Source organism: Rhinopithecus bieti, unplaced genomic scaffold (genome assembly GCF_001698545.2).
Source record: "Rhinopithecus bieti isolate Rb0 unplaced genomic scaffold, ASM169854v2 scaffold_70516, whole genome shotgun sequence".
Taxonomy (NCBI): Eukaryota; Metazoa; Chordata; class Mammalia; order Primates; family Cercopithecidae; genus Rhinopithecus; species Rhinopithecus bieti.
This window is the reverse complement of record NW_016826783.1, coordinates 645,639-660,097: the sequence shown is the minus strand read 5'-3', so window position 1 is coordinate 660,097 and position 14,459 is coordinate 645,639. Positions and strand designations below refer to the sequence as shown.

The window sequence follows — 14,459 nt, the reverse complement described above, 5'->3', positions numbered from 1 at the left end:
TTTTTTTTTTTTTTTTTTTTTTTTTGTTTTTTTTTCTGTGATGGAATCTTGCTCTGTTGTCCGGGCTGGAGTGCAGTGGCGCTCTCCTGGCTCACTGTAACCGCCACCTCTCAGGTTCCAGCAATTCTCCTGCCTCAGCCTCCCAGGTAGCCGGGACTACAGGCACGTGCCACCATGCCCAGCTAGTTTCTGCATTTTAAGCAGAGATGGAGTTTCCCTATGTTGGCTAGGCTGGTCTCCAGCTCCTGACTTCAGGTGATCCACCCACCTCAGCCTCCCAAAGTGCTGGGATTACAAGCGTGAGCCACTGCGCCCAGCCCGTCTTTGCATTTTTCTACCAAATGTCTCCTCCCAACCCTAGTCTTGTCAGCTCCTTAGAAGCAGCATTTCACAGTTACATGTTTATTGAATGAATACATTGAATGCCACAGAAATATTTTATAACAGTTTTTAAAGGATTGTATAAGTTCCACTAGCTTGAAGATATCATTTGTTATTTCAATACTTTCTTTTGCATGTAATGGCTCTTTCTATATATTGATTCTTCTTGATGAAATATATTTATATTTTCTTATCTGATATCATGAAAGTGTAATATACATCCCATCAGCTTGTCTGTAAAAGCTTTTCTGTATATGCTTTTCTGTAATGAAATATCCTTTGTAAACATGACTATTGGAACTTTCTTCAGATAATCCTATAACCTGGCAACTTTCCACTTTCAGGAATTACCTCCCCATTATACCCTTACAGATTTTCTTTAAAGTCTGTTTCTTCAATAATCTATTAACAAAATAATTTTAGTCACTATTATAATAATCACTATAATTATGATTGATTTACTGGGTCATATTTTAATGAATATATTTTTATTTATTATTAAATGATTTATAATTACCATATTTTCTTGATATAACAAATTGTTATTTCATAACATTATTCATAGTAATGTTTCAGTCAGTATGAATACACTTATTATAAGCTTTTCTTAATTTCTACTATCATAACCTTAATTTTCCAATCATAAGGTTAAATGCCCTATTAGATTTCTAGGGTATATTAAAAAGTTTTACATAGATAAACTTAATTCTTAAGAAATTTATAATACATCAGATTAGACCTTATCTCTTAAGCATGCAGTCTCTTACAATGTGCTATTAAAGTAGGGTAAGCCTCGTTTATGATAGTATTGTGTGCTATGTAAAAACTTAATGATTCAACATCAAGTTTAATTTATTCTAATGCAACAAACATAGCATGATGTGAAAAATAGCATCATCAGTAATCTTCTGGTGTCATAGAAAAGAGTGATGGAAGTACAATTTGCGACAGGTAAGGGATTTGGGAATGAATGCATATTTCAACTACTTCTGTCTCTCCTCTTTTCCATGTCACTCTTAGCAAAATGATGAGAAGTGACTGTGACGTTACACATATCATGAATAATAATTTTATTTCATTTAATCACATTACTTAAAACCTGTAAGACATATAGTTTGGCTATGTACATATGATGATAATTAATGATACTGTTCTAATACCAAATATCTCCCCACTGTGGCCATCGGAAGTAGTTTCATTTATAACCTTCACAACTCACCAGGTTATCTGGATTTCTAAATCCTTTAGAAATCTATTGAGCTTAATATAATGCACAAATAATTACATTATTGTGGTGATAACAAAATCCTGTTCACAAAATAAAAATAAATTTTAATAAAAGTTCTAACTTAAAAGGCAGCAAACCTTGATATTTGTAAGCCTGCATTATTGCCCATTACTTCCTAAAGTTGATGACATAACCCAGGAATTGAAAGAGGAAGCTTGCCAAGAACTTTCAAGTTGTTTTCGGGGATCACATATACATACTTCTTAAGATCTTTTGGAGACTGCTTATAATTCATTCTGGACATTTGAAGTATTTTATGTCAGCCACTAATGTTTTTACTATTTTAATTTAGTTCTGCAAGTTTTAACATCTGCTGCATTTCAAACATAAATGTAAATCGACGACGCTTGGATGTGCCCTAGGGAAATATATGCTCTTAAAAGTACATTATAGTCTAAGAATAGAGGTCTCTAGTACTAAGTGAGTTCACTATAGGGCTGTCTTTTAAGTTAAGTGAGAATAATAATTAAATGACAACTCAACAGAATATGAATACATATCATGATTTGCACTCGAAAATATGCGTATACAACCATTCAACTGAGAGGGTGGCTGACCTGGTCACAGCAGAAGACATGGCAATTGGATATGGCAATAGTTTGGGCCAAATAAAATCTAATACTCATTTTACACCAGAGTCTTTGAGTTTCCGGAGCCATAAGTTGATGTTCAAATATCCTGTGCCTATAAGCTTGTAAAGGATTTAGCAAAAATTTCCATACGCTTAAGTGAAAATTTATCTCTAAATGTAAAAGAAGTGCTCTAAAGGAACACCCACCAAAATAAATGACCAAATTAACTTATCTATATGATGTAAAGAATTGCATATGTTGAGTATGAAATTCATATGTGAAACATTCAAGATTGTTATTGTACTCTGTTAACCTCAAAGTAAATCTAGATCATCCTATGTCACATTCTGCTTTCTAGAATGAGAGTTGAAGATTTTGAGGAGAGTGGTAAATTGAGAAAGATTCCAAGATGTTTTTAAAAAAGGAAAAAAGAGAAAAAGGCAAACACAAAATTTTGGTTATCTAGATACATTTGTGTGTAAGAAGGGAGAGTTTAAGTCATTAATGTTGCATATGTATTGTGGGATTTAACAGTACTGAGTTTGCAACCAGGCAGCTGTCGGTTCTGCATACTTACTACTGTTGTAACTTTGAGCAAAATATTTAGACAAGATAAATTTTATGCACACACACTTGCACACACACACAAACACACACCTTTGCACACACAAAATTCAATTTTCATCCTTGGAAGAAGCCACATTAAAGGCATAATTTCTATAATAATAATTCTTAAGGTCAGAACTATAATCATCAGAGGGAGGAAAAACCTCCAATCCAGAACAACAACAACAATAAAAAAAGCAATGGAAGTTAAACCAAAATTTAAAATGTGATTGGAAATACAAGCCTGGCCACTGTGAGTTTATTCTGTGGGATGCCATTCAATGAAGAAAAGAAACCTGAGTTTAACAGCTTTAACTCCCGTAATCTAAAAGTTTCATTTCGATAATCATTTTTCTTTGATACTCTATTTGACAGTGACATCTAACTAAAGTCATCCCATTTAACGCTTTCTTTTGCATGTTGCGTGAATTTGTGAGCAGAGTAAGAAACAGGACATTCCTCGTGAAGATCAGGGACCAACCACCAAGAATTTGGATTTTTGGCCCCAACTTATTACACTGATGGTCACTATTATTGATGAGGATAAAACTGCCTACACACCTGTCCTGAATCAGTAAGTACAATGTTTTGGAAATGAATGGATTTTATTCCACTGAAGTTAAAATAATACATATTTTAAGTGCAACATACTCTGATGACAATAATAAACTTTTCCATAATTAAGCTATAGAAAATGGTATTTTTCAACTTTTATCAGTAAATATCAATTAAATGATATTATAAATTTTAATTTGAGGCTCCATGGAGTAATGTATTCTGTGGAATTAGAGAAAAATAATTTTCGCTAAGATTGATTTTTAATGTAATTTGAGAAACTTTTTGCGCTCGGATGCAATTCATAACTATACTCTATTGTCTAAAAGAAAAAAAAGTGGCATCTCCCCCCAAACTAAAAAAATCATTTTGAAGAGCTTAGTATTAAACATATTGCATTGTGGCTTTTAATAATAAACATTTGGCACAAAACCTGCTTTCAAAATAGCTATGCATATTGATTTAACAAATTTAATAAAATATTTAATAAAGCAAATCAATTTTCACAAATTATAATCTAAAGTTCATGCCTCTAAGACAATATAGATGAATTAAAATTCATGACTGTTCTAGAAGAGACTGTAAAAATCCTCATTTTATCAAAACACCACTAGCTATGTGACCTTAGGCAAATTATCTAATTTCCTTGGGTCTCAGTTCCCTCCCAACTAAAATAAAGGTGTAATTATTAGATGATTTCCAAGATCCAATCCAACTTTAATATTGCATATTTAGATTTTATTTTACACCCACATATTAAAGACCATAAAAGCAAATATAACATCAGACTACCAGCTAGGCACTTGCAATCTGGTTAATGAAGAGGATTGTCTTGACAATATTAGTTAGACCTGAAATGTTATGGGTAGCAAAGATAGCAGAAATAGACAAACAGGAAAGTAGAACAGTGAAGTAGACTCAGACTTACTACGGATAAATGTGTTTGGTCTTCTTATCCTCTATACTGGTCAAGACTATTAGGGTCATTGTTTATGTTGACTCCAATTAAAATTTCAATTAAAGAAGAAATACATTTAAGTATTTCAATCTTCATCCTTTTCTGCTTACTGTTCACCACCCATTTTCAACAGTCCCTCAATTCCTAATTGTGGAGAAAGTGGTCCTATTTTTGGAATACAATCATCATCACATTAAGTTTGCCCTTTCACTTTCTTCTCCCTTTTTCCCCAAACCTAATTCTTATATCCACCTTTTCTTCCCGAAGGCCTTAGTGTTTCAATCTCTGTACAGACTTTGCTCTTTTATTCTCTTCTGTTAGGACTAGAAGATCTTCTCTTAATCTATAACATGTCATCATCTCATCATGGGTCCTGAGAAGTACTTCTCAGGTCTCTGACAACTTTGTGGAATAGAATTGTTTTCTTATTTACTCTTTGGACCTTTCTTGAGGACAGAGTAGATTTCTGAAAGATTGGGAGACTGACAACTTGTTTCAAGACTGTGTCCTTGGACTGGGATAGGCCATTTTATAAGTGGATGCTGGATGAAAACAAACATCTGCTGAGAAACACAAATTCAGTTCTATGAAGAAACTTTGGCTTTAATAATCAAAGAAATTTCTTATGTTTACCAAGTATCTTCAATCAGGATATGACCAGTAAAATACATTATAACATCATGGAAGAAATTAAAATATCCTTGATTTATTTTTAGTCATGTACCTCAAAATATATACAAAGATTTTAGTTGATTATATGTAACTGTAGTAAAGGAACTGAAATAAATAATATTTATGCCAAAATATATTTATAATTATGAACTAAATTAAGCCTACTAAGTTATAAAATTAGCAATGACATATGGGGAGAGAATTGTTTTGGTTTTGGTTTTAATTTTGTTTTAATGTCAGAGTTTAAGTCCACTTTTTTCCTTTGAAAACTTGTCCCTGAAAAAACTAAATGCCTTCCTCTATTTGGAATCCATTATTTTTTATTGTGTTTGGACAGATTTTAAGGATACTGTAAAGCTTTTTTTGCATACTGAAGATCATTCAATTTAATTTCTCATTTAATTTAATAAATGCTTTAAGTGAACTCATCTGGAGACTGAGATGGGGTCCTGGTGGCCAATTTTGCATTCATATAATGTGGTGAGATTTTCATTTGCATCTGTTTCTTTGTTTGAATACTGTATCGTCACATTTATGCTTCATTAATCATCTCCTTGGTTACTTAAACTAATGCAGGATTTCACAAAGTAAAAATTGCAGACCACTAGGGTAAAGATCACATGGACTACTAGTTGGATTTGCAGATCTTGAGCCCCATCCCAAATCTATGGATTCAGAAAACCTGAAATTGACACAGAAATCTGCAATATTAATAAACAATCCCTGTTATTGTATCTTATGGTCACTAACAATGAAGGCCAGATCAATATGTGAAGGACATGTTAAAAGTAGCTTGGGTTTTGTTTTGAGGCAAAGGCAAGTGAATTTAATGATTTTAAAACATGGGACATTTTAAAATATCTTTCAATGTAATGCATAATTATTGATTCAGATCATTTAGTGAAGTTCTTATTGTTATCATGAGTTTGAGAAATCATTGTAGGCTTTTGCTTATTCAAATTTGATAACAAGTTTACAGTAACAGTAGAATATAAGCATGAGGGAAAAGACTTCTATTTTGTTGACTAATATATATTCAGGCATACATATTTGTTGAATGAATTAATAAATTAAAGTAAATTTATACATGTAGTCAGTATCTGTTCTGTCTGTTCCCATGTTGTTGATTTATTAGTGAAATACAGTATTTATTTGAATAATATTTTCTCAATTTTTAAAATTATAATGAATTTTAGATGTTTTAGAAATTTCAATATTTCATTAAAACTAAATAATATTAAGCAGAGTACTTTCAGATTTAGGTCTCAGTTTCTGTCTCTCTTTCTCTTTCTCTCTCTTTCTAACAGGTTTATTGAGGTATAATTGAATATAATAAAATTTCATGTACTTCAACAGTATAATTTGAATAGTTCTGGCATATGTATTTAACCCCAAAATTATCACTATTTTCAAAATAATGAAGATAGTCATTACCCCAATAGTTCATCCACTTTTATAATTCATCTACTCCTCCACCATCCCCAGGCAACCCCTGATCTACTTTCTAGTACTATGAATTAGTTTGGAAATGTTATCATTATGTGTAAATGTATTCATAGATTCTCTCCATTCTTTTGTCCAGCTGCTTTGATTCATTACAACTATTTTGAGATTCACCCATGTTACTGTATGTTTCTTTTTATTTTTGAGTAGTATTCTCTTGTACATATATACCACAATATGTTCATTCATCTGTTAAAATTTATATTTTTTCAAGGTTAGGTTGCTATAAATATTTGTTTACAAGTCTTTCTATAGACATACTCTTTTATTTCTCTTGAGTTATGTGGTAAGTATGTATTTAATATTAAAACTGCCAAACTGCTTTCCGAAGTGGCTGTACTATACCAACAATTGGTTTGATAAATCTTTTAGTTTTACCTATCCTAATAGGCATATAGGATCTAACTATGATTTTGATTTGCACTTTCTGAATCCTAGTAATACTGACCATATTTTTATCTGCATATTTGAAATTCATATATCTTCTTTGGTGAAATTTCTGTTAAAATCATTTTCCCATTTCCAAATTAGGATGTTTATCTTATTATTGTTGAGTTGTAAAGGTCTGTACTAGATAAAGCTCTGTCATCAGAAATAAATGTTGCAATATATGCTTCTAGTTTGTAACTTTCTTTTCCATTATCTTACTAGTGCCTTCTGAAGAACATAGTTATTGTACATTTTTTAAATTTTGATGGAATAGTCCAATTGTTTGATCAGTTTCTTTTATAGTTTAAGCTTTTAAAAATTTATATTTTAGAAATCCTTGAAATCTGCAGTCAGTTTGCAACACCATAGTTTTCTTCTAGACATCTTACATTTAAGTCTATAATTCATTTCAAGCTAATTTTTACTTGTTAACTGGTGTGATAATCAAGTTTAACTTTCTTTGGGATCATTTTCATATGGTTATCTATTTTTTATCTCTACTTGTTGAAAATTATTCTTTCCTCATTGAATTGCTTTGGCACCTTGGTGAAAACTCAATTGACTATATATGTAAGAGGTTAATTCTGAAGTTCTTTGTATTCTGTTCCATTGATCTATATATCCGTAATTACACCAGTACTGCACGCCTTCGTGACTATCATTTTCTAACATATCTTGAAATATTATAGTAAAATTTATCCAACTTCATTTATATTTTTGAAAATTGTTTGGCTCTTCTAGCTCCTTTGCAATTCCATTTAAATTTGTATCAGTTCATCAATTTCTACAAGAAAAATGTCTGCTGGACTTTTGATTGATATTGCATTAAATATATAAATCTATTGGGGAGAAATGAAAACAGCAATATAGAATTTTATAATCCATGAACATGGTATGTACATGCATTAAGGTCTTATTTAATTTTTTACTTTAGTGAAAAGGTGTTGCATATTCTTTGTTAATTGGTTTCTAAATATTTTATTACTATCTTAAATGGTATTTTAATTCCAATTTCCCATTCTTTGTTAGTAGTACATAGATACACAACTATATATCTTCAGCCTTCCTAAATTTACTTTTTTGTAGATTCCTTATGATTATTTAAATACATCATATTCTTGTCTAAAATAAAGATGGTTTTACTTATATCTTTCCAATTTGGATGCATTTTATTATTTTTCTTGCCTTATTGCTCTAGCTAAAATCTTCAGGACAATGTTGACTAAAATTAGTGAAGAGCAGACATTCTTGCCTTATTCCTAATCTCACAGGGAAAGCATACAGACTTTTACCATTGAATATTATGTTAACTAAATGTTTTTCATGAATAATTCTTTATCAAGTTGAGGAAGTTCTGTTCCATCCTTATTATTCTGAAAGTTTTTATCATGAAAGGGTGTTGAATTTTGTCAAATATCTTTTCTGCTCATAATAGGGTAATCACACAATTTTGCTTTTCAACCATCAGTATGGTGAATTATACTAAGGAATGTTTAACTTTAAACCAACCTTGCATTCCTGGAACAATCTCCACATAGTCTTGAAGTATAATCTTTCCTATATATTATTATATTTTATTCATAAAATTTTGTTAAGTATTTTTGCATTTGTGTTTAGGAGAATATTGCTGTATGGTTTTATTTTCTTACAGTGTCTTTATCTGATTTTTATATCAATGCAATGATGGCTTTATAAAATGAGTTAGACAGTATTTCCTCCAGTATGATTTGCCAAAAGAGTTTTATACAATTTGACATTTTCTTTTCTGAGTTTTGATAGAACTTACTGGAAAATCATCTGGGCTTGGAGTTTTATTGTAGGAGGTTTTAAACTAAAATGTTAATTCTTCATTAGATATAGGGCTGTTTAGTTTACCTATTTGTTCAGTTTAGATTTTTGTAGTTTGTATATTCAAGGAAATTTTCCATTTAATCTAAGTAGTGAAATTTCTCCATCATGTAGTTGTTTATGCAAGTCTATTATTATCCTTTTTATGTCTGTTAAATCTGAACTGATTTTTCCTATCTCTCATCCTTAATATTTATATTTTGTGTCTTCTCTCTTTTGTTCTGTCCAACTCGCTGAACATTTATAAATTTTACTGGTCTTAAAAAACAGTTTTTGATTTTAGTCAGTGTTTTGTTTTCTGTTTTAAATTAATTTTTTTCTCGTTATTTTATTATTGTCTTTCTTCTGTTAGTGAAGATAAATGTTAAATGGCTATCGCAGTAATCCAGTGAGAAGATATGAAAGCCTTGTGTAAGATGGTGGAGAGTTAAGGTCAGATTTGTGAAATAAATCAAAAGATCTTTATGACTAAATGCATTGAGTAGAGTGTTAAGGAAGCAGAGACAATGGAAATGTTATATTTATAGGGGCATCATTATTGGAGATAAGAAATACAGGAGGAAGTATCAATTTAAAGAAGTTCACAGTGACTTATATTTTGATATACAGAGATTTGGTTATCTGTGTGACTTTCAAGCATTATATGCAACAGAGAGTTGTATACATATATATGGAAATCCTTTAGATTGATATCAATTAAATACATAATTTAGAGAAGTTTAGCTATATATACCTAAAAGTAAGAAATCTTAATTATTTCTAAATATTCAGAAAATTTTACTCATTTTACTAAAACTATTGTGACTTCATATTACTTTGTTTTTGTTATGCATACTGAAACATAAGCAGAAATATGTTTCATCCATTCTGTTATCTCATTTGTTTGCATGCATTGTACTATAATATGTAATTTCTTTTAGTTTTCTCCAAAAGTATACATACAGTGAAGTCTCAACTTATTTTCTCTCCTCATTAAGTGTAGATAGCAGAAAGTATCTTGATGTATTGAGTAGAAAATGGACCAATTTTGAAAGATTGTCTTTTCCGTTTACAAGGATAAAATTTGCTTATTTTTCCCCTATCAGGGTTATGTGATGAGCCAGAACATTAGTTTCAAATTGAATGTTTTTAAAGATAGTGTATTTTATTTGCTGAATTGAGGAAGTTTAGGTTTAAGCTACTTTGATTAGGATTTGCCTTTGTTCTTTCTGTTTTGGAAATAATGTTGTTCAGAGTATTAAAGTTATTGATCTGTTTGCTTACACTATGGGTTCCCTAAATTACTTTTATATTTAAGAAATTGTTATGAAAGTGTTAATCATACAATAAAGTACAGAGACTATGCAGTAGAGTTCTGTATAGCCATCATTCTAATTCAACAATTATCAAAACTTTGTGATATTTTTTTCGTCTGTACTCTTGAGTTTTCACTTTCTTTCTCTTTTGGCTGAATTATCGTAAACAAACTTTAGATAACCTACCATTTCATCCCTTCTTAGTTTGGCATTTATCCCTAAAAATCATGGCTTTCTTTTGTACAGCACAACTAATAACGTTAACAGTAATTGCCTGGTATTGTGTAATCCCTATTCCATAATCAAGTGCTTCTGACATGGTCTTGTTTCAATCAGGATCCAAATAAGGTATAAACATTACATATGGTTATTATGTGTTACAAGTCTCTTTCATAGTAGTTAAGTCCCCCCTCCCTTTTATTTTATTTATACCATTGACTTCTGAAAGAAGCTATGTTCACTATCCTTTAGAATATGCCACTTTCTGGGTTATTCCATTTGCCTCCTTGTGCTGCTAATTAACTTGTTCCTTCATAGTTAATACTCTCCATAGCTGAATATTTCAGATTCATTTTTTTAAGAACACAAGTGACTGTGTGTACTTCATACTATGTCACATCAGGTAGGACATTATCTGGTTATTCCCTTGTAGTGATGTTAACAGTGATTAGTGCTGCCAGCCTTATTTCTTGGTTGAAAATGTCTTCATCAACCTTTCCTCTAATGGTTTCATTTATTTATGATCACTTCAGAATTTGCTATTCCATTAGGGATGACAAAATGGTGGTTTTATAAGGTTTGCATTTCTTCGACATTTATTCGTTAGAATTTTTTACAAAGAAGAACTTTCTTTCATTAATTAGGGTTCCTTACTTGGTTACCCTGATATATAGTAAATATAGGAAAGATAAGGTAAATATTTAATTCTTTCTTTTAACCTAAAGTATTTTCTCTCATTCTTTTCTTTTCTGCTCTATTGAACTTTTATTATTTTTCATTAACAGTTTCATTTCAATTTAATAAATATGTATGGAACCCTTAATATATGCCAGGCACCATGCAAGGCTAGAGTCACAAATATTTAATTTCTAAAAGAGATATGTACGAAATTAATCAGGAGTCTGAAACTGATTAAGTACTGTGCCTGTGCCTGCCACAGTCACAAGTCATTCTGTGATTAAACTCCTCCTACACACCCTTGTTGATGCAGCCTTATGAGGAAAGAGAAACTAGGTTCCCTCTCTGGAACTGTACCAAGAAATCCTGAGAATGAGTCAACTGACAGGGAGAATAGACACTGAAAGTTTATGAATTTGGAGATACCTGTAGTCGGTGATCCACAATTAAGAATAAGTCAAAATGAAGTATAAACAGGAATGAAGATAGCATTGAGAGAGAAGAAGGTAGTTGGCAGTGAGTGGAGGGAAAGGATACTTGGAAGGAAAAGCAGATACAAGAATAGCAGAGTCACAGGCTGGAGGACTTTGTGCGTGAAGATCCCTGTCTGCGGTCATTCAATGCACTCCTCAGCGCTGCCTTAAATCCTGAAGGAGCATCTTGTCTGTCTTGTCTGAGGCTTCCTAAAGCCTGACTCCAGGGGCTGTTTGACTCCAGTAGACAGAGTTCGGTTTTTCTTGGATTCCAGTAGAATGTGGTAATGGAGTTTAGTCTTGTTTCTCCATTACCCAAAGTCTCCTTACAAAAATTACTTTTAAATTATGTGTAGTTACTTGAGCCTCTGATTTTTGGAACCAAAGTAGCATAACTAATCCAATATAATATAATATGGAATGACACATGTATTGCAATATAGTTGTAGTTCGTTAGTTCGTTTGCTGTTGAAATGTAAAAGTAAAATAAAATAAAAAAATAAAAGAAAACCTTTAATTTGAATTCTTAGGATCTAGGCAAATGGTTTATTTCCTACAAGAGATTGGTTTTGCAGACCTGGAGTTCATAGTGGGCAGAATAGATAGCGAAAAAAACCACAGATCTGTTATAAAAATCTACCTGACACTAAAGATATAAAGTAAAATTTCAAAAGTAATTTAAAAAATTGTTATGCATGTCTAGCATAGCCATTTTGAATTTTAAAAGAGATCAAGTGTGTTTCTCTGCAGTTTCCCAAAATATTACATTATGTGGAAATAATTCAAATACTTTTCTAAGTGCACAAGAGTACTGTCAAAGAGTGCTTACTAAGAATTATACTAATTTAAACACCTCTGAAGATTTCACTTTTCTGCCTCCCTGACCACATATCACAGAGGTGAGAAAGAGTTGATCTTGAATTTTTCAAGGTTTGTCATGCTTGCTGAAAGATTTTAACACAACTAGATATTTATCTGTTATAAATATCATAATCATTATATAGGGAACCATGGGGAATTAACTGGAGCCAGGCACTATTCTAACATTTTTACAGTTTAATGTTTAATCCTAAATTTATTCTAATGATATCAGTATCATTATCATCCCCAAATTGCAGATTATGAAACTTAAGCATAGAGGGGACTAACTTACGCAAAATCATATATCTAGTAATAGGCACAATCAAAATGTAAGCAACCCTTTGAAATAACAAAAGAGTTAATGTTAACAAAAGGATCCCATAAATAAGATGATGAGCATTAATCCTTCCAAACATTTCTGATATTTTAATGATTAATCTGGATCTGATTGCAACATCTTTTAGGCTTTCGATGCTTTAGAAATTAGGAGGCATAACTTAACTCTCATGAGACCATAGCAGGATTTGTAGTGATAATGCACAGAAGGTACCCACCCTAATGCCTGTGTTGAATAGGTGCTCCACCTGCCCTGCAATGTGAAGATGAGGACTTGCTTGTATCAGGTCGTGCAGCTTGAGAAACAGTTATCTAAACTCAGTAAATTCTGTTGACTATTTATCCCATGCACATTACACAAGTTATTTAGGCTGTCTCTGGCCATCTCCAACTCCTTTGTGATACTGCCAGGTGGTATTTTAATTGTCTTATGTGATGCTGATTTCAATAGTTAACTTAAAGCTGGGTTCATGCTGGTAGTCCCAGCTACTTGGAAGGATGAGGCAGGTGGGTCTGTTGATCCCAGGAGTTCAGGGCTGAAGTGAGCTATGATCAGACCACTGCACTCCAGCCTGGGTGACAGAGCAAGATCCTGTCTCTGACATAAATCAATAAAAACTTTTAAAAAGTGGAAGCCAGGAGCAATGGTTCATGCCTGTAATCCCAGCACTTTGGGAACCTGAGACAGGAGGATTTCTTGAGGCCAGAAGTTTGAGATCAGTACATAGTGAGACCCCATCTCTACATAAAAAAATACAAAAATTAGCCAGGCATTTTGCCACATGCTGGTAGTTCCAGCTATTAGGGAGCCTGAGGCAGAAGGACCTGCTTGAGCCCAGTAGGTGGAGGCTGCAGTGAGCCAAGGCAACACTCAGCAACAGCCTGAGCAACAGAGTGAGAACCTGTCTCAAAAAAAACAAAAAAAAAAGTTTACATAGATCCATTCACAATTTTGTTTTTCATGTTAAAATTAAATATATACTTAAAGATCTGAGTTCATTAAAATAATGCCTTAGGTTATAAATGAAACAAAGAGAAAGCAAAAAGATAAAAGGGTGATTGGCTTCAAATGGCACTTATGACCAATTTGCTTTATGGTACAAAAGAACCTAAGTACAAAGGGAAAAATTTCTACCACAGCATTAATTTGTAAGGATGGCTTGTAATTTACTAGTAGAGTCCTGCTTAATAAAATTTATGCTTAGTTGTTCACTACGTTCATGATAATAGCAGTTAATTGCACTAAATGCATGTCAAGTGTCTTAAGTGGGGAGCATACTAACAAAGGCTTAATATGTTTTATAATGTAAAAAGGGCACAACAAACTGTCTCTTAAGTTCTAGCTATGACAAAGAAATTTCAGATGCATACATGACAGGCAGGAGCAGGGAACCATTGCTTACTAATTTGTAATAATTAACATACTTTTCTTCAAAGACAAACTTTGCATATCAAAATAATACTTCACATTTAATGGATTCTAATTTTATCCATTGTGACTGATGAATCAGTATTATCAAATTTGGCAGTGGCAGATTATGTTTTCCTCATTTCACTAAGAAATTTGCAAGATAATAAATCGGGTTATTAAATTGTTGTGTCTCATAAGATTCAAGATTTAAAACATTTGTGCTTTGTTAATTAATTGCTGCAAATTAAAAACAGGAGACAGTCAAATAATGGTGGAATGGATCAGTTATTTCATTAAACCTCCTCTTTATAATGGTAGATTAAGTTAAGCTATGACTGCATTGAAAATGAAGAAGAGGTGGAGCTACACCTTAG

The 14,459-nt window shown here is 32.0% G+C and overlaps 1 pseudogene across 1 annotated transcript in view; it reads left to right on the top strand.

The window, feature by feature from the left end:
• LOC108523086 (protein unc-13 homolog C-like) overlaps nt 1-3,425 on the top strand; it is a 261,211-nt pseudogene extending 257,786 nt beyond the window's left edge. The window contains exon 16 of the transcript XR_001883691.1: nt 3,288-3,425. The product of XR_001883691.1 is annotated as a protein unc-13 homolog C-like (transcript). The remainder of the gene's footprint in view (nt 1-3,287) is intronic.
• The last annotated feature ends 11,034 nt before the right edge of the window (nt 3,426-14,459 follow it).